The 21,849-nt window shown below is 30.8% G+C and overlaps 1 protein-coding gene across 3 annotated transcripts in view; it reads left to right on the top strand.

Moving 5' to 3' along the window:
- The window catches only part of DLG1 (discs large MAGUK scaffold protein 1), a 146,325-nt gene that overhangs the window by 35,737 nt on the left and 88,739 nt on the right, over positions 1 to 21,849 (top strand). For 2 of the 3 annotated variants that reach the window (XM_011381188.2, XM_011381178.2), the window contains exon 2: positions 16,046 to 16,099. The gene's annotated coding sequence lies outside the window, so the exon portion shown is untranslated. Of the gene's footprint in view, positions 1 to 2,232; positions 2,332 to 16,045; positions 16,100 to 21,849 lie in introns of all 3 variants that reach the window. The other variant, XM_023525622.1, reaches the window with a different exon arrangement.

Genomic DNA, 21,849 nt, shown 5'->3' with positions numbered 1-21,849 from the left:
AAAATATGTGTATGTGTATACCGATGTGCCATTTTTACGAGTTTTAGCTGTAGAATTCTGTGGCATTAATTATATTCTCAGTGTTGTGCAGTCATCACCACTATATTTCCAAATTCATTTCATCACCTCAAACAAACTCTGTAACTAATGAACAATAATTCTCCATGCTTCTCTCTCCTAGCCCACAGTAACTTCTACTTTCTATCTCTAAGAATTAACTTATTCTAAAGATTTCATCTAAGTGGAGTCATACAACAATGTGTCCTTTGTGTCTGATTAATTTCATTTGGCGTGATGTTTTTGAGATTCATCCATGCTGTAGCATGTATCAGAATTGCATTCTTTTATATGGCTGAATAATATGCATTGTATGTATATACCACATTTTACTTTTCCATTCATCTTTGATGGTCACTTGACTTGTTTCCACCTTTCAACTCTTGTGAATAATGTATCACTTAACATTAGTGTAAAGTATCCAATACCCCGTCTTCAGTTCTTTTCAGTATATACATAGAATTAGAATTGCTGAGTTATATAGTAAATCTCTTGTTCCTTTTTTTGAGGGGCTACCAAACTGTTTTCCACAGAGGCTGCACCATTTTCCATTTCCACTAGCAGTTTTTCAGGGTTCCAGTTTTGCACATTCTCATCAATACTTCTTACTTTCTGTTTTTGTTTTCACTTTTTTATTATAGCCTCTGAGTAGGTGTGAAGTGATACATTATTGTCACTTTGATTTGCATTTCTCTAATGAATAATGCTGTTGATTATCTTTTCATATGCTTATAGACCATTTGTATATCTTTGTTTGGAGAAATGTCTATTCAGTTTTTTTGCCCATTTTTTATTGTCTTTTGTTGTTTAGTTTGAGTTCTTTATATATTCTGGATATTAAAACCTCATCATATGTGCGATTTACAAATGTTTTCTCCCATTCTATAGGTTGTCTTTTTACTTTCTTGATGCCTTTTGGTGTTCAAGAGGTTTTAATTCTGATGAAATCCAATTTTTTATATGTATGTATGTATGTATGTTTGTCACTTAAGGTTTAATGATCATATTTAAGAATTCATTCGTCAAAGCCAAGGTCAGAAAGATTTACCCCTATGTTTTCTTCACAGAGTTTTATGGTTTTAGTGCTTATATTTAGATCATTGATTAATTTCCAGTTATTTTTTGTATATGATGTGAGATAGTGATTTACCTCATTCTTTTGCATGTGGAAATCCAGTTGTCCCAGCACCATTGTTGAAGAAACTTAATACATTTTTGATAAATTTTGATTGACCGATATGATAGATGAAAAAGATCAACATTGTAATTTTATTTTGTACGTTTTTATCAGTGAGGAAAAGCATAATTTCAAGTTTAGCAATTTTTTTTTCTGTTTTAAGTTTCTTTTAACGCATAGTTCTCTTATCAATTTAATGTTTGGGGTTTTTTTTTTTTAATACATGTAGGAGATGTCCTTGGTATAGAAAATATTTCTGTATTAATCCAGTTTATAGAGATTGGGACTTACTACAAAACTCGTTTTCTATGTTCCAGTTACATCTTTTTAAAAATAATTGAATTAAGTCAGAGTAATTGAGTTTAAATATCAAATTTAAATTATGTCACTATAGTTCCTATTCATTTTTTCCATAGTATGTCTGACACATAATAGATATTGAATGAATGTTAGTTCAGTTAATATAGGCAGGTTTAAGGCAGGTTATTACAGTTCTTGATAGTAGAGATTAATAGCAAAGATTATTTTAAATGATACAGATTGAATTTCGAAGTCTTTTGAGTCTTTTTGTCTGTGGATTTGTAAGCCCCAATTTACTACCAGTGGGCTAATAAAGTTTCTTTTGATCCTTCGAATATGAGGAGGAAAGTAGTCAAATATATTTTGGATACTAGAAAAATATTTTGTAGTCTGTGTCTGAAGTGAGTGTCTTGTCTCTTAGGAGTATTGTCTTTTTTTTTTTTTCTTTTTTCATTTAAACAACTAAAATGAGAGTAGTCACTCATTTTAACTACAGAGTAGTTAAAATTATTGGTGATATAATTACATCTGAAGTAATTTCTGGAGATCATTTTTTCACTTAAATTGAAGTAATATATTAATAGTTTACCTATTTCCCAATTATTTCTGGAAACTAGTTTATGACAAAACTTTCTGTTATATGTGTTTCCTTTTTATTTTGGTATTTTTCCTGATTTTTTGTCGTTGATGATTTTTAGCCAACAGAAGCTGTACCTCTCTCTTCTCCCACTGTCCCTGTGATCCCTGTCCTGCCAGTCCCTGCTGAGAATACTGTCATCCTACCCACCATACCACAGGTTTTTATTAGTTTCTTTTTTCTTTGTAAAAATTTAATTTGCTTTTAATGTTTTATTTGTATTTTTTCAAAGTGTTTTAATTATTTCTTTGTTAGGTTTGCTAATTCACTTTGGTCTTCAATTGGTATTTTTAGAGAATTAAATATTTGGGATTTAATATAAAGTAGGTTCAATATTTGCCATATTATTAGGTTGTCTGAAATAGGACACATTCTAAACTTCATAATATTGAAACTCTTTAGATTTTTATCATTCCTTTTGTACTTGTAAATCTGTTTGAAACAGTTTTAAAATATTTTTGCTTTTGGAGATTTTGTTTATCTTTTAAAGATAATAAAAATTATTGTTCACCTGATCTGGTATTAGATGTGTCATTTATGTAACATTTGGTTTCCCAGTATATATTTATCTTCTTTGGAAATAGACATCTTTCTGTCATTTGTTTAGATAACATACTTCACATTTATAGTTAAAAATAAAGCTGATATATATGTAATATATAGGAATTCTTTGTGCTATCTTTGCAACTTTTCTGTAAATCTAAAAGTACTCTAAAATAAAAAATTTATTTTAAAAAGTTAACACGTAACAATTAAAAAATAAAATGAAATAATAACCAAACGTCAGAGATTCTGAACTTTTTTGTTTTTAGAGCGTTAGTAGTTCCAAGTAATGGCTTATTAAGACACAAACTGCCTTACCAACAGAGTCATCCAAAGTCGAAATAGTGGTAGCATTATTGAGTATAATAATAATGGTCTTTGGTGTGAAAAAGCTCAGTCTCATTTAAAATGAAATTAAATACATTGTTAGGCATTTTTGGTCTGCACCATAAAATCTAGGTAAAAACAATATATTTCCTGTGTAAATGCAGTTTCAAAATAAGTCCCTTTGAGGGAAAAAAATGAGATATCAACTGTGGTTACTCACATCTCAGTGCCTTTCTCCTCTCCTAAAAAATGAAAATCATTGGGAACATCATACAAAATAGGATTCTAGGGGAAATTACAGGTACTACACTAACACTTTTTTTAAGTAAGCTGTCTAAGGGTTATTGTAATACTGTAATAATGTAACATCTTTCCAAGTATCTAGGATTTAGAAATACAGTATTTTTTTAAGTAAGAGATTTGAAAGTTTATTTTACTCTTGTCACTTCAGTTAATCTCTTGATGTTAAAATAGTATTCTAGAATCTTTTGAAATTTTGTAGTAGTTTCTCTTCTTATATTCAGTAGGGAAACTATCCTTTCCTATTCAGAATGCTCTGATTTACTTACTCCAAGTCTCTCCAACATAGCATCACACTACACTTGGAAATTAAGACATTGCATAGCCTTGTAGTTATAAAGGTCTGAGAGTAGGTTTGATCTAGTCTCGAATTCCAGTCCTACCACTTACTAGCTATGTAACTGAGCAGTTTACTTAACCACTCTGAGCTTCTCTTTATTCATCTGTAACACTGAAGATGAAAGTAGTACTAACTTGAGATGTTTACAATAATTGAAAGACTAATAATGCATGTGCAGCTGGCACATGATCTTGGCTATTCATATTATTAGTTGTTTCATACTTCTTTAAGACAGTAAACCAAGGAACAAGTTTTAAAAAACAAATGAGTATATCTGCACAAGAGAGAGATTTTATTTATTCTACCTAGTCCCGTTTTAGGTTTTAAATATACTACAAATTTCAATGTAGGGTAGTTTAGTAATTCATGTTGTACTGTGTAAGAAGCCTATAATTGTCCCTCATTTTCAAGAATAATTGTTTTCCTGATTAACCAAGTATAACACGTACATTATAAAATTAATACGACTGATTAAAATGTTTGTCCCCAAGTAAATTTTGAAGTCTATGCTTAATATATAACCCAATGTTAACATTTTAAATGGATATAATTTTTCTTTTAAGGATCTTCTACTTCATATTTTGGCTGCATCAGGATGTAATAGAAATAGAAGCAGAAGATGCAAGATTCAGAGTTTAGTCCTGCCTTTGTAACTCAAACAGGTTACATAACATCTTTGAGTTTTATGCTCCATCTATTAAAATGGGGGAGAACACCTCTCTGACTGCCTCAGATGAGTTTGAGCATCAGGCATATTGGACAGATTGCTAGATCTTAATTTTTGTCTTTTATTACTTGTAAAACGTTTATACTTTTCAGAGTAATTTATTGATAATGCCACTTAAATTTTATAAAAGTTCACTACAGTGGGAATTATTGTGTTTATTATACAGAGTGGTACAGAGAAAGAGATATTTAATGGCTGCTTGAAGTTGCAGAAAGAGCATGGACTTTATAATGAGACCTACTGTTCCTTAGACTCACTTAACATTGCCTGGCCTCACCTCTTTCTGGCCACGTGATTGTGGGGAAATTACTCAGCTTCTCAGAGCCTCAGTTTCTCTATATAGAAGCTGAGCATATAGTAGGTGAATAACAGATGCTAGTTCTTCCTATTGAAGATATAATCTCTATGATACTGGCCTATTAAATATACAGGCTTCTTTACACCCCAAAATAAATATTTTGCTTTAAAACCAAATGCTTTAGACCTCTATTTTTACCAGTCGTGAAGAGCTACCATGTGATAAAGGTATTGTTGAAAATGCTTTATAGCTAATGTTTTTTGTGTGTGAAACCCTTTGTTCATACTCTAATATGTGCTTTGGAGGGATTGGTTTTTGTTCAAATTTTTGTTATATTTCTAATCACATATATACTAAGATGTATATAACATTGTTCTTGTCTTCTAGGAACCTACTATGTGTTTGGGCAAGAGACAAGTTAACATAATTCTCACATGACATGAGAGTAGTTTCATTAGAAGTATATCAAGTGCAGAGCATCCTATTGCTTCTGGACCTTTTAAGTTTTACAAAACATCTGAGTGTTGGGTCTTAAATTATTTGATCATTGTATAGTCTAAAGCATGACTTGATATTTTTATTTTACTGATAATCTTAAAAACAATAGCATACTTTGGATTACCTTGGTGAACCTTTTTTAATGATACTGTAATATGCGACAGCAGTGCCCTTATTCTATTTGCTTTGTGGGGGTGTTTTTGCTTTTGTGTTTGATTGTTGTTGTATTGTTTTCAAATCATTTCAGACTTACAGCAGGTTGCAAGAATAGTACCATAAATCCCATATACCCTTATTTAGATTCTCCAGTTCATGTTTTCACTTATTACATATTTTATTTCTCTTCCATTATAATTGAGTACGAAATTATTTTTTGTGAACCATTTAAAAGGATGTTTCACTCATGCCTCTTTTTCTCCTAAATACAAAGATTTTATAAGACTTCATGTTTTTTCCTGAGAACCAAAATTTCACCATAGTACAATGAGCTAAATCAGAAAATTAACATCAATATAATACCATTATCTAATCTATAGACTTTAATTACATTTTTTCAGTTGTCCTAATAATGTTCTTTATAGGAAAAACAAAAACAGATCCTTTTGGCCAGTCCAATACCAAACATTGCAGTTAGTTTTCATGACATTTAATTCTCCTTTAATCTAGAGTTGTCTTTTATGAGTGTGGCATTTTACAAAAACAGGCTGGTTATTTTGTAGACTATCCTTCAGTTTGTGTTTGTTTGATGCATTTTTATATTTAGATTGAGGTCATATATTTTTCCAATTTTATTATTATGGTAAAATACACATAATGTAAAATTTACTACCTTAACCATTTTTAAGTTTACAATTTAGTGGTATAACATATATTCATATTGTTGTACAACCATCACCATCATCCATCTACAGAACTCTTTTCATCTTTCATAAAACTAAAACTCTATACCCATTAAATAAAAACTTCCCATTTCTACCTCCCCCTAGGGCCTGGCAATCATTGTTCTACTTCGTTTCTATTTACTCCTCTAAATACCTCATATAAGTTAAATCATATAGTATTTGTCTTTTTTGTGGAAAGCTTATTTTACTTAGCATGATGTTCTCAAAGTTAACCCATGTCATAGCACATGTAGCATTGAATTTTCTTTCTTTTGAAGGCTAAATGATATCCCATTTTATGTATATACTGTATTTTGTTTATCCATTCATCTGTCGATGGACTCAGGTTGCTTCCACATTTTAGCTATTGTGAGTAATGCTGCTATGAACATGGTTGTACAAATACCTCTTTAAGACCCTGCTTTCAATTCTTTTGAGCACATACCCAAAAGTGGAATTACTAGATCATACAGTAATTTTATTTTTAATTTTGGGGGAATCTCCATACTGTATTCTGCAGCATCTATATTATTGTATATTCCCAACAGCAGTGCACAGTGGTTCCAATTTATCCACATCCTTAGCAACACTTGATATGTTCTTTTTTCATGATAGTAGCCAGCCTAATCGTGGTGAGGTGCTATCTCATTGTAGTATTGATTTTTATTTCTCTAAAGATTAGTTATGTTGAGTATCTTATTAACAATTTGTACACCTTCTGTAGAGAAACGTCTGTTGAAGTACTTTACTCATTTTTGAATCAGGTTGTTTTTTGTCATTGAGTTTTAGGAATTCTCTTTATTCTGCATATTTCTTATCAAATATATAACTTGCAGATATGTTTTCCCATTGTGTTGGTTGTCTTTTATTCTGTAGATAGTGTCTTTGATGCACAAAATTTTTAATTTTCAGGGGGTTCAAATTGTCTATTTTCTTTTATGGCCTGTGCCTTTGGTGTTATATGCAGTGAATTATTGCCAAATCCAGTATCATGAAGCTTTTGTGCTATGTTTTCTTCTAAGAGTTTTATTCTTTTAGGTCTTACATTTAGGTCCTTCGTCCATTTTGAGTTAATTTTTGTATATGGCATTAGATAAGTCTAACTTCATCCTTTTGCACATTGATATCCCAGCATAATTTGTTGAAAAAACTGTCTTTTCACCATTGAATGGTGCTGGTGCCCTTTTCAAAAATGATTTATTTTTTAGAACATATTAGCTATATATGTGAGAGTTTATTTTGGACTCTCTATTTCATTGGTCTTTATGTCTGTTTTTATGCTGGTACCAAACTGTTTTGATTACTGTAGCTTTGTAGTAAGTTTCGAAATGCGGAACTGTGAGTCTTCCAGGCTCGTTCTCCTTTTTAGGATTAGTTTGGCTAACAGATCCCTGAGATTCCATGTGAATTTTCAGATGGATTTTTCTATTTCTACAAAAAAATGTCACTGGGATTTTGATAGAGATCAGATTAAATCTGTAAATTGCTTTGGGTAGTAATGACATTTTAACAATATTGTCTTCTAATCCATGAACACAGAATATGTTTTCATTTATTTCTGTCATATTTAATTTTTAGCAATGTTTTCATTGCATAAGCGTGTCCCCCATATTGTTTTAATTCATTCCTCATTATTTTATTCTTTTAGATCCATTATAAATGGAATTATTTTTGTAATTTTCTTTTTAGATTGTGCATGGGAATGCAACTGATTTTTGTGTGTTGACTATATCCTGCTACTTTTAAATTTGTTTACTAATTCTAACAGTTCTTTTCTTTTTCTGGTGGTACCTGTAGGGTTTCCTATTTATGCAATCATATCATCTACAAAGAGATTATTCTCCTTCTTCATTTTGAATCTAAATGTTTTTCTTTTTCTTGCCTAATTTTCTGGCTGTGATTTCCAGTACTGTGTTGAATGGAAGTGGCAAAAGCAACATCTTTGCCCTGTTCTGATCTTAGAGGAAAAACTTTGAGTCTTTCATCATTCAATGTGATATTTGTTGGGGGTTTTTCATATATGACTTTTATTATGCTGATGTGGTTTCCTTGTGTTCTTAGTTTGTTGAATGTTTTCATGAAAGGATGTTGAATGTTGTCAGATACTTTTTCTTCATTAATTGAGATGATCATGTCATTTTTTTCCTTCATTATGTTGATGTGGTATATTACATTGATCAACATTCAAATGTTGATAACTTATTTTAGTTAACATAATGTCCTCAAAGTTAACCCATGTTGTAGCATATATAGCATTGATTTTTCATTCTTTTGAAGGCATTCCAGGAATAAATTTCACTTGGTCATGGTTTATAATCTTATTATGCTGCTGAATTTGTTTTGCAGTGTTTTAAGGATTTTTTTGCATCAATATCCATAAGAGATATTGGTCTATAATTTTCTTTTAGTGTCCTTGTCTGATTTTGGTATCAAAGTAATGCTGGCCTTATAGAATGAGCTTGGGAATGTTCTCTTCTCTTCAGTTCGTTGACAGAGTAGAGTTTGAGAAGAATTTGTGTTAGTTTTTCAGATGCTTGGTAGGATTCACCACTTAATTTATTAGATCAATCTTATTACTTTTAAGTCTTCGAATTTTTTATTTCTGCATAATTAATCTCAGTAAGAGTTTGTTTTGTGTAGATTATCCAATTTGTTGATGCTCAGTTGCTTGTAATACTCTAGTAATCTTTGTTATTTCTATAGAATTGGTAGTAATGCCCACACATTGATTTCTGATGTTAGTAATTTGAGTGTTCTCTCTTTTTTTTCTTAATTTATCTAGCTAAAAGTTTATCAGTTTGTTGATCTTTTCAAATAAACAACTTTTGATCTCATTGATTGTCTCTTTTATTTTTCTATTCTCTATTTATTCCTGCTCTACTTTTCTTATTTTCTTCCTTCTGCTAATTTGGGGTTTAGTTTGTTCTTTTACTGGGTTCTTAAGTTGTAAAGTTAGGTGTTGATTTGAAAGATTTTGTTTTTTAAGGTAAGCATCTATAGCTGTAAATTTCCTCTTTATCACTGCTTTTGCTGTGTCCCATAAGTTTTGGTACATTATGTTTTCATTTTCATTTATCTAAGTATTTTCTATTTCCTTTGTGACTTCTTTCATCCATTGGTTATTTAAGAGTGTGTTTAATTTCCACAGTTTGGTGAATTTTCGTTTTCCTTCTGTTTTTGCATACTGTTTCATCTCATTTTGCTTAAAGAAGATAACTTTGTATGTTATCTATCTTTCTAAATCTGTTGAGACTGAATCTGTGGCCTCAAATTTGGTCTATTTTGGAAAATGACTCATGTGTACCCGAGAAGAATGTGTATGCTATTATTGTTAAGTAGAGTGTTCTGCATGTGTCTGTTAGGTCCACTTCATTTATTGTTTTAAGTTCTTCATTTTCTTATCCTTTGTCTGGTTGTTCTACACATTATTTTGAAAGAAGCACCGAAGTCTTCAACTGTTATTGAAGAACTGTCTGCTTCTCCGTTTCTTTCATTTTTTTACTTTATATACTTTGATGTTCTGTCATTAGGTACATAAATGTTTGTAATTGTTATATCTTCTTCCTGTATTGAACCTTTTCTTAACATGTAATGTCATCTTTTACCTCCCATAACTTTTTTTAGTTAAATTCTATTTTGTCAAGTATAAGTATAGCCACTCCTATTTTTTGGTTACTATTTGCATGGAATGTCTTTTTGCCATTCTTTTACTTTTAACCCGTATATGTCTTTGGATCTCAGGCGAGTTTTATAGACAGTGTATATGTTTTTATCCATTTGGCCAATCTTTTTTTGATTGGAGAGTTTATCCATTTACATTTAAAGTAATTACTGATGAGGAATTTTTGTCATTTTGCTCTTTGTTTTCTATATTCCATTTCTTATAGCTTTTTTGTCCCTTATTTCCTGCATTACTGTCTTAATTTTTGTTTGGTTGACTTTTTTTGTAGTGAAATGTGTAAATTCCTTTCCCATTTTATTTTGCGCTATTCTTTAGCCATTTTCTTTGTGTTTACCATAGGGATTAAATTTAACATGCTAAAGTTATAACACTCTCATTTGAATTTATACCAGCTTAACTTCAATAATATACAGTCTCTACCTCTTAAACAGTTCCATCTCCACCCCTTTCAATTGTTGTCACAAAATTACAGATTTAAACATTGTATGCCCAAAAACATATAAGCTAGTAATTTTTAAATGTATTCATCTTTTAAGTTATATAGAAAACAAATGTGGAGTTACAAAGTAAAGTTACTATAATATTAGCTATTAGATTATTAATTGATTTTAGTTATTAATATTGACTTGAATTCTTTACTAATCGTTTTTAGACTAATAATAGCTTTCAGAATAATTTTAAAATGTAATTTAAAAAATATTAATGTCAATCATGTAGAAAACAAAGAGTGATATTAAAAACTACTTTACAATAATACTAGTTTTTATAATTGCCCTTGTATTATTTTACTGAGATCTTTATTTCTTCCAATACCTTGAGTTGCTGTCTCGTATCTTTTCATTTCAACCTGAAGGACTCCCTTTAGCATTTCTTTCAGGGCCAGTCTACCGGTAATGAACTCTCTTAGCTTTTTTTTTTTTTTTTTTTCAATCTGGGAACATCTTAATTCCTCCCTCACATTGAAGGACAATTTTGCCAGATGTAGGGCTCTTGGTTAACATTTGTTTTTTCTTTTAGTACTTTTAATATAGTAGCCCACTCACCACCTTCTGACCTCCAGAGTTTGTGATGATAAATCTGTTGATAATCTTATTAAGGATCTTTTGTATCTAACAAGCTACTTCTTGCTGTTTTTACCATTTTGTCTTCATCTTTAAACAGTGACTGTAATAGGTCTGTCTCAATATGAATCTCTTTAAGTTCATCCTACCTTAAGTTTGTTGAGCTTCTTAGATGTTTATATTCATGTCTATCATCAAATTTGGAAATATTTTGTTCATTATTTCTTAAGATATTTTCTTCTTGGAGTTGCAAGAGTCCATGTTGGTCTGTGTATGTTGTTCTGCTTAATGGGGGCTTACAGGTCTATTGTTAGACTCTGGTTGCTTTTCTTCAATCTTTTCTTTCTGTTCTCTGATTAATCATTTTCATTCTTTGTCTTCAAGTCCACTGATTTTTTTCTTCTATCTTTGAATCGATCTAGTGAATTTTTCAGTTCAATTATTGTACTTTTCACAGCTCTAGAATGTCCTTTTGGTTTCTCTTTAGGATTTCTTTTATTTATTTTTTCTATTTTGCTCATACATCACTTTCTTGACTTTGTTTATCATATCTTTTAGTTCTTCGAACATCTTTAAGATGATTATTTTAAAGTCTTTATCTACTTGATCTGCCGCCAGATCTTTTTCAAAGACATTTTGTTTGTTTTTTTTCTTCTTTGAATGGATTATACCTTTCTATTTCTTTGCATGCATGCCTTGTGATTTTTTGTTGTTGTTGTTAAAAACTAGACTTTTGAATCTTATGATGTGGTAACTTTGGAAATCACATTCTCCCCCTTCCCTATGGTTTGCTGTTTTTGTATTGGGGTTTTTCTGTTTGTTTGGTTTGATTTGGGTGTTTTGTTTGTTTGTTTGTTTGTTTGTTTGTTTTCATCATTGTTTTGGTTTTTTTTATTGCCATAGGCTGTCTTTCTACTAACAGTCAGCTTGCACTATAAACCTAAGGTCTTCTCAGGTTTTCTCTTTATTTGCATCTTCCCTGGGCATACGCAGTGACTTTCTAATTCCCTCATATATGTGGTTGTTTTTTAACATCCTAGTTTTCAGTGTCAGGTTCTCAAAAGGGGAAAAAGAAAAAATGAAATGGTATTAGGAGATACTTGCCATTTAAGTTACTTCAGCCAGATTGGGAGGAAGTTGCATTAATTGGGGGAGGTTTGGCAACAACGGCCACTGCCTCTTTGTCTGCACCTCTGCCATGAGAAACATCATTCAGCAATCAGATCACTGATCTACAGTATTTGAAAGACAGGCCCTTTTTTATTGCCCACCCTGGCTTATGCAAGTTTTGTGCCAGCTATTCCAGGAACACTTGCACAGCTGTCCCGTTACAGGTAGATGTTGCATAGCTGCTACCGTGCTAAGAGCTGAAATTGAATTTACCACTTTACCATCCAATACTTCCCTTGGAAGTTGCATGCCTTTGACAGACTACATGATTTTAAAATTGTTATATCAGATATATTCTACCAGTGCAGTTGGGGATGACAAATTTGGGGTGCTTTCTATTTAGCTGTCTTCCCAGAATCTGCCATATTTGTTTTTACCATCACTTTAATTTACAGTGATCACCTAAGCGATAGCATTTAACTTCTAATGCAATGTGTCTCAAATTATAATTCACTTTAAAAAACACTTGTTTTTCAAATTAAAAAACACTTGTTTATAATTTAGTAGGAGAGAAAGAGACATTAAACAAATACAATAATGAAACTATGATAAATGCTAAGAAAGAAAAAACACAAGCATTTTCTAAACTCCTGTTTTGGGCCCGTTTTTAAAAAAGTGGATCTTAGAATTCTTTTTAACACAATTTTTAAGAATGTAATATTGCCCTCTGAAATTGTGTAAGGATACTGCAATGTGTTATAGCAGCAACCCCCATAAGGGCCTTTGTAAATGAAACAGAATAGTAAAAGTTGGATGAGCAAAATTCTGTTTCTTAAGTTTTGTTATTGATGCTTGGGTCAAATTCTTTAGAGATTAGTTATTCTTGCCAGATTATGCCTGCTCCTTTATTACATACTCACACCCATCTCTAGGTGCATTGTAGGATTTCATTATTATCCAAGTTGAAACATGCACAATGGTATGTATTGTTAGTAAATAATAATAGAATAGCAATTGGTTTCTTTGGTTTACAGTATATTTTATATTACTTCACTGGATCTTCATACAGTTCTCTTGGGTAAAAGCATGGTTGTTGTCTCTTCATAGATGGAGAAAATGAGTTTCAGTAACATTTGTGATTTACCTATATAGTCAAAGTTATTGAATGGTAGAATGAGGTAGAAGGAGGCATAGAACCAGGTCTTTTGATAAATGCCACCTGAAGCAAAATGCGGGGAAGGATTTTTCTTGATTTGAAATAACTTTCATACAGATTCGAGTCTTGTTATTTGATTTCTTCCCAAGTAAAGCTGACTATTCCATGTTACCTTTTCTGTTACCCACGGTTCTGGTTATGTATCCCAGGGTCTTAAACTAGCCAAAGTTGCTACTGTTTTTGATTTTAGTGCTCTTTAGTTCAGTTATCTGAAACTATGTACTTTTCTATGGCTGAATTTTTCTATATCTCTTCCTTCAGAAGTAGCCTGTCCTTTAGCTTTGGTACTAGGGCATTGTGTCTTAGTTGTGTATCATACCCTTCAAGCCCATTCAAATTGTGCTCCCCTGTTCACTTCCATTCCCACCTCCCCCAAATTGAAGAGCCGTGGAGTACTACTTTGTCAAATACCATTTCAAAATGTATTTTATAATACAAGAATTTAGAAAATCTCAGTAAGGATGTAATTTATTCCAAGATAAATGTTTTAATTCTGTACCTGCTAACATAGTCTTAAATATTTTTATCATTATTTTAGATGGCTAAACTTAAGACAATCACATCATGCTTCTTGAGCTTTATTTATATAGGTTCTATTTTGTGATATGTCTTTTTCAAATTGTTAGGTTTTCTTATCTTGATATTAGTTTTGATTGAAATTTTTGCTTAATCCTCACTGTGAACATTCATGATTTTTGTCCAGTTTCAAATTCTTTATTCTTATGGTTTCCTTCAAGTATGATTATTCACTCATGTTAATTATAAGATACACCTACAAATAAACTTGTTGTACATAGATTATTTATATATTCATGTTCTTTAAATCAAAGTTACAAATTATTTTTAATAATCTTTATTCTTTATTCTGAACTGAACTTTAAAATTGAAATCAATTTCATGGTGTGAATGCTAATATTTTAGTAGCAACTCTTACCTGTAGTTTTTCACAACTGCCTTAGTTATTAACTTTTTACAAACTTAGTACTTGATTCAATCTAGGTCTTTTTGTTTGTTTGTTTTACTTTCCATTATAAAAAAGTTTCCAAAATACTCAAATATGGAGGGAGTAGTGTAGTGAACTTTCCTGTATACTCATCACTCAACTACAACAATCATCAGCTTATGTGTACTCACCCTTATATGTGATCCCCTCCCACTCCCTACCTTCACATTGTTTTATTTTAAAGTAAATTTAACACTTTTAGCATCTTGTTTGTATATATTTCAACATCAGGTAGACTTTTTAGATGACTAGAATCAAAAGTGAACTTGTATATAATGATGATACATTGATTTTGATAAAAACTAACTTTTTTCACTGTACCTTTGGTAATAAATGAGCAGAGGGAATCAACTGGCTTTCTTGCCATAAGTTTTGAAGAATGTAAGTTCTTTTTTAACTTTAAATAGCTTTGTTCTTTCTTGCCCTCTTCTCTAACTGTTGAAGCAAAATAAGGTGAAGTACCATTAATTTTATTAATGAAGTGAAATATCAATTTGAGGAATCTCAATAGGTCATTGGGAAATGAGTAATTTCAAATATTCATAAAATCTCAGATGTCTGTAAGTTGACTTGCTTTGCTTAAATCTTACAAATAGTACTTTTATCTACTAGATTTTGTTTTCACTGAATCATTCAAAGATAAACTATTATATTCAAAGATAGGTCTGCACATAAAAGTTAATGTCATGCTTATATATAGTGAAATAATACCTACTCATTTTAACTTGTTATTTTATGTAGCCCAATGCATACTGTATAATTAAACCATGAAACTGTTGTCTTTAAACATTTTATTATATGATCATCCATATCTTATACTTTGCTGAAAATAATATGAAATGTGAATTCTGAATATTTACTCTTTAGAAAAGGCTATACACTTGGAAGAAAATGATTATTTTGTATATAATGTTTCATACAGCTTCCATGGGTAATTCTTTATTAATTGGAATAGAACTATTAACGTATATAAACGTATCTTCTAAAATTTGTTTGAAGGTTGGTCATTGTTTTTATATTTTGAAAAATGTCATTTGATTCGGTACTTTTATATTTTTAAATATGCATAAGAAAGATAATTTTTTGGGAATCACATCAGTCTTTTGGTATGTTCCTGATTTGTTCTGGTATGTTTTCATTTGGTATTAATTGTATTTTATTCTTTAAATTTTATTTCACCTACATAAATAATCACTTTCTAACTGAACCAGAAAGCCAGGCTTTTTTCCAATCCAAACTTAAATATGTATGTGTTTCTGCTGTTTTGTTGTTGTTGTTGTTGTTGTTGTTGTTGTTGTTGTTGTTTGGTTTTGGTTTTATTTTTGTAACCATTATTATTCTGTGATAGGTCTAGAATAACAGTTGGAAAGCAATAACCGCGACTGAAAATAATTGAGTGCTTTTACATTAAGTGTGTTTCCAATATTCCAAAAGTCTGCGATCTGTTTCTTTATGTGACAGACTTTTTTTCATGTTCAAACACAATACAGTGTAGGGAAGAATTAATTTTTTCCTGAGTGATAAAGTGATTGGAATTTTCATGAGACCCTTGGGAACAGAAAAGCTAATGATTTCTAAGCAATTCATGAAGAGTTGTTATACTAAAGAATATTTGTATTTTTTGAGAAGGCTGGTGAACTTTTTCGTAAATCTTAAAATTACCTGTTTTAGCAGAAATAACAATTTATTTCTCAAAACAAATCTATTTTAATTGCTTTTACCTAATTCTTTCCATTTGGTTCTGGAAACTGGGTAACATGCACAGCTCATGTAAAATTATAATTTAAGAAATAGCAAATCCTTCATGAGTTTTTAACATTTGTAAACATTAATATAGAATATGTCAATTTTCCTGTTAAACTAACACATTTACAATTTCTTCTTTAAGGCAAATCCTCCTCCAGTACTGGTCAACACAGATAGCTTGGAAACACCAACTTATGTAAGTTTCATTTTGTCCCCACATTTAAATAATTCTTCTTTTCCTGTTCAGTTTTTGATACAGATATAAAGATCATAGCATTATTTCTCTTATATATTGTACTTATGATATTCTGTCACTGAACTGCAGTTGTTAAAAGTAAATGAAGCGGTACTCTCTTTTTTTGGTTGTTTCTTTTCCCCATACTTATGCAAAGCAGAAATGTTAAAATAGAAATTTATGATTTTATTTTTTAATTAAAGTGATTAACTTTCACTAAAGGCTATTTCTGACCAATGGTCACTAACACAATGCTTTATATTCAAAGAGTCATTTTAGAAATCTAATTGAGTAACCTATTTTAACTTTAAATTGATTAGTGCTTCCCTCTGAACTCACTTTGTTAAAAAGTCTTCTTTCCCTTAAAAATAAATAGCCAGAACAGCAGAATCTGATCTAACATTTTTCACCCCAAAGGAAAATGTCTTTGGAGATGTGGTGTTTAAGTAGGGCTGTGAGTTTTCCTTTTTTGATTAAATAGTACATAATTTCATAGGCTGTCAAAATCCTTTCTTCTCATTTTTGAACTGTAGTTGATTTCAGGCTATATTATAAAATGTTTTATTTGGCTTTACATTCTTTTTGTATTTATATGAGTATAGATGTATCAGATATTTGGGAATTTTGGAAAACTTCAAATAATGCTTAAAACAAACCAAAAATACTCTTCTATACTTTCTTCAGATTCTTTTCTGTCAGTGTTACCTTTCACACTGATGTAGAATTCTTAAGCAGAATTTTATTTGTACATTTGTCAATATTCTCTTCACATTTCTTTCTCCTTTATTAGTTCTCTTTGTTAATTTATGTTTTGCTTAGGGGCAGTCAGTGATTAAATACAGCTGTTGCCTTAGAACACATTTTTTTTCCCTGATTGTAGTCATCACACTTTCCAAAATTAAATAATTAGCTGAACAGGTAATGCATACACATTGTACAAAATTCTAAAGTAACAAAAGGCTATCCAGTGAAAAGTAAACTTTTCTTTCACCTCTGCTTCCAGTCTTCCAGTTACCCTTGCCTAAGACACAAAGCGTTAGTAGTGTCATAGTTAAACATTTGGGGGCACATGCATGCATATATGTTTCTAAACTTTTACTGTGTAAAATCAGTGCCCTACTGGTAATATTTGTATACATATCTTGTATATGTATACAAGTATATAAGCAAAACATACTCATAAATTGCTCAGTGTGTAAATTTATAGATTTGTTCATTATAGAGTTTTACCCATTTATGTTTCAACAAAAAGTATTTATGTTTTCATCCCATATTATCACTAGCACAGAGTGTTAATAAATGTTTTGATCTTTTTTTAACATGTTTAAAATGTATTAACTCATTTTAGTTTGCATTTATATTTACCTATCTCCCTTTTCTACATTTTTACCTTAAAAATTTATGTCGAGATATTCATATACCACAAAATCTACCTTTTTAAAGTGTACAATTCAGTGTATACTTTAGTTTGTTTTTAGTTTATTTACAATATTGTGCCATCACCACCACTTTCTAATTCCAGAACATTTTATCACCCTATAAAAAAACCTGGTACCAGTAAACAATTACTCCACATTCTGCTCCTCCCTCAGCCCCTGACAACTACTAATCTACTTTCTGTCACTATGGATTTGTCTATTCTGGACCATTCAAATAAATAGAATAATACAATATGTGGCCTTTTGTGTCTAGCTTCTTTCACTTAGTATATTTTCAAGGTTCATCCATGTTGCAACATATATCAGAACTTCATTCATTTTTATGGCTAAATAATATTCCATTCCATTATGAGTACACACCACATTTTGTTTATTCATCCTTCTGTTGAATTTGTGTCCCTGTTTTCAATTTCTAGCAGTGGGATTGCTGTGTAATATGGTAATTCTATATTTAGGGTTTTGAGGAACCACCTGTTTTCAGTAGCGGCTGCACCATTTACATTCCCACCAGCAAAGTAAGAGGGTTCTAATTTCTCTACGTCTTCACCAATATGACTAGTCCTTATCAACAATGTTTTGGGTTTTTTTTTATTATTATTATTATAGCTATTCTAGTGGGTATGAAGTGATACTTCATTGTAGCTTTGATTTGCCTTTACTTAGTGACTAATGATGTTGATTGAGCATCTTTTTATGTGCTTATTGGACATTTGTATATCTTTGGAGGAATATCTATCTGTTCAGATCCATTGTCCATTTCTTAATTGGATTATTGTATTTTATTAGCAATTTGTAAGATGTCTCTATAGAAGCTCAAAAGTCCAAATATATATATGTCACTTATGCTTTTTCTGTCATGTCTAAGAAACTATTGCCTAATCCAAGGTCACAAGGATTTACACTTATGTTTTCTACTAAGTTTTAGCTCTTATATTTAGGTCTTTGATCCATTTTCAGTTAATTTTGTATATTATGGAAAGTTAAGATCCAACTTCATTCTTTTACATGTGGATATCCAGCTGTCCTATCACTATTTGTTGGAGACTATTCTTTCTTTGTTGAATAGTCTTGACACCCTTGCAGAAAATCAGTTAATTACAAATATATGAATTTATTTCTGGATTTTCGAGTTCTCTTCTGTTGATATGTATGTGTATTTTTATGCCAACACCATGTAGTCTTGATTACCGTAACTTTATAATAAGTTTTGAAATCAGAAAATATAAGTCTTCCAACTTTCAAAGTTTTTTGGGGGGGAGGGGCTGTTTGAGATTCTTTGCTTTCCATATGAATTTGAATATGAATGATCAGCTTGTCAATTTCTGCACATAGCAAAAAGGCACCTGAGGTTTTGCTTAGGATCGAGTTGAATCTATAGGTAATTTTGGGGAGTATTGCCATCTTATCAACATTATGATTTCCAATCCATAAATACAGAATGTCTTTCTTTTTGTTTACATCTTTCATTTTGTTCAATAATGTTCGTAATTTTCAGTGTACAAGTCTTACACTTCTTTTGTTAAATTTATTCCTGAGTATCTTCTTTTAATGCTGTTATAAATAGAATTTTTTAAAATTTTATTTATAGATTTTTCCATTGCTCGTGTATGGCAATATAATGGATTTTTAGGTATTACTCTGTCTTTCAACCATACTGAACTCATTTATTAGCTCTGATAGTTTTTTTGTGTGGATTCCTTTCAGTTTTCAGCATAAAGTCATGTCATCTGCAAATAGACGTAGTTTTACTTATTCTTTTCCAGTCAAGATGCCTTTTAGTTATTTTTCTTGCCTAATTGCCCTGGCTAGAACCTCCATTGCAATGTTTAATAAAAGTGGCAAGAGCAAGCATTCTTGTTTTATTTCTGATCCTTTGGGAAAAGCTTTCAGTCTTTTACCATTAAGTATAACATATTATACTCAATTTTAACTATTAATTGATATAATTTCATTGGCATTAGGGTTGATTCTCTCTTCATGCATTCCTATTCTTTCCTTAAATAGTAAAAATGTTAAGGGAACAGAAAATTAAAGACAAAAATTCTAGAGTTCTTGGTTCCAATAATGAGATAGAAATGAAGTAATCTTGTCAAAATAATTCCCATCTGTTCCTCTGTCTTTATTTTCTTTAAGACAGACTGTGAACAATGATGGTTAGGAAAATTTATTCAGCTTGACTTTGGTAGTTTTCTTACATACTAAAAGCTTCATATGTAGCTTAATTGGTAAATACAGTATTTTTAAATCAACCTAAATGGCTATTCATTATTTAGAAAATACTTTTAAGTAAATTCTTTTGGAGTTAACACTTTGTATGTAGTTGTGTTAATTTTGCATTTGGAAGAACATTTTCTTCCTAATACATTTTTATTTTTAGATTCTTACTTTGTGATGCTATAGACTTTGATGAGATTATCTATTAATATGAACCATGAGACATACGAATATTAACAGATAAAATTTTGAATGTCAATATATTACTGAATTGAACCTAAATAACAGGGCTTTAATAAATTAGGTTTTTAAAAAATCTTTCTTTGGACAAGCCTTATACCTATGATGTAATAGGCTTTGTCTGTTCTTTTTGGTTATATTAGTGTAGCTGATTGGAAAATTAAAATCTTTGAGCTAGTAAGAGACTGAGAATATTTGTGTCATAAATCGTCCTCGTGCTCACTTCGGCAGTACATATACTAAATTGTCCTCTGCTTCGTTATGACATTTGTGTACCCATAATTAAAGCAAATTGTATTAAAAGGAAAAAAAGAATTATACAACTTAAACAATAAATGCTATTCCAGTATTACTAGCAACAAGTTGTAAGTATAAGTCCATTAACTATCAATTAAAATATGAAAACAGCAATCAGCTTAACAAGAAATGTATAGAATTTATAGTAAGAAAACTATAAAACTTTACTGGTGGCATAAAGCAGTGCATGAGAAAGAGAGCAGATCTCATTGCTGAGCAGGAACATAATGTAGAGATCATCATTTTCCTGAGATTAATCTGCTTTTGGAATTTTTTCCTTTTACTCAGACTAGTGTCATAATTTTTTACCAGTTTACTTTTCTCTAGTTTCTCTCCATTTCTGCTCCAAATTGCCATAGTTCTTTTTTGCGGATATCTATTAAACCTATGTGATGCTCAAGAACTTGCAAGACTTTCTTCTTCCTTCCGAAAGCATTCAAGACCTTTCACAATCAGGCCTCAATGCACTATCTAGTTTCTGCTCCAACCTTCACCCCCATACGCAATCCCATTTTGTTGATAAGACTGAATTCAAAACCTAGAAAATGCTAGCAATGACAATTCTCGAGAAGTATTAAGTTTATTCTCTCATATTTTTAGAGGAAAAAACACAAATATTTTGTCAGCAATATATTCATTTTGTCTAAATATGGATTTAATTTTGTTCCTACCTTACCTCTTACTGTATTCTATTTATTGAGAGTAATAAACACATTAACCAAGCATTTCTTTCCTATTGGAAGCCACATTTTGTAAAGATGTTATAAAAAGGAAACTAAGCACACAAATCACTTTATAGTTTTGCTGGAAACCATACTGCTTTTGAAAATATTACACCACCATTGTTATTTTTACATTTACTGTTAAGTAAGTGGTACTTGTAATTCGTGTTTTGAATTTACTGTTTACTGGATTTACATTTACTGTTAAGTAAGTGGTACTTGTAATTCGTGTTTTGGATAATGTACTCTTTGCCCAGTTTGAAAGTGTTTAATGTTGTAATTGAATTGTCTCTATATTTAAAATTATCAGACAGCTTCAAGTTATTGAGGATTTGGGAATAAGTCATTTGAAGTCTATATGACCTTCTCAGTTGTTCACCTTTTTTAAATCACTCCACACTCGATGCTACCTAGAATCCTCACCAGATAATCAGTACATCATGATGTGGCATTAAATAAGTACCAAGGACATTTACTAAGTACCTACCTTTTGAGAAATCTTGATGGTGAAAATCTCATTCCTTAAAGCAGAAATAATAAGGTCACAATACAAAAACTTTACATTTTAACACCAAAAGGACCATATAAGTACTCTTACTTGGAAATGTTTCCAGAATAAAATTTCAGACTATTGTATTTAAAAATGAACAAATGAACAAAAATAGAGCCCAGTGTAGCAATTTTGGAATTTGGCCAAAGCCATAAGCTGAGGAAAATTTATTAAATTTAATGGATGTTTTTTTAAATAGAATATGTATGCATACCCTGTGTGTGTGTGTGTGTGTGTGTGTGTGTGTGT

Source organism: Pteropus vampyrus, unplaced genomic scaffold (genome assembly GCF_000151845.1).
Source record: "Pteropus vampyrus isolate Shadow unplaced genomic scaffold, Pvam_2.0 Scaffold14, whole genome shotgun sequence".
NCBI classification, from domain to species: Eukaryota; Metazoa; Chordata; class Mammalia; order Chiroptera; family Pteropodidae; genus Pteropus; species Pteropus vampyrus.
Note: the sequence above shows the minus strand (reverse complement) of the source record. Positions and strands in the feature narration are given on the sequence as shown.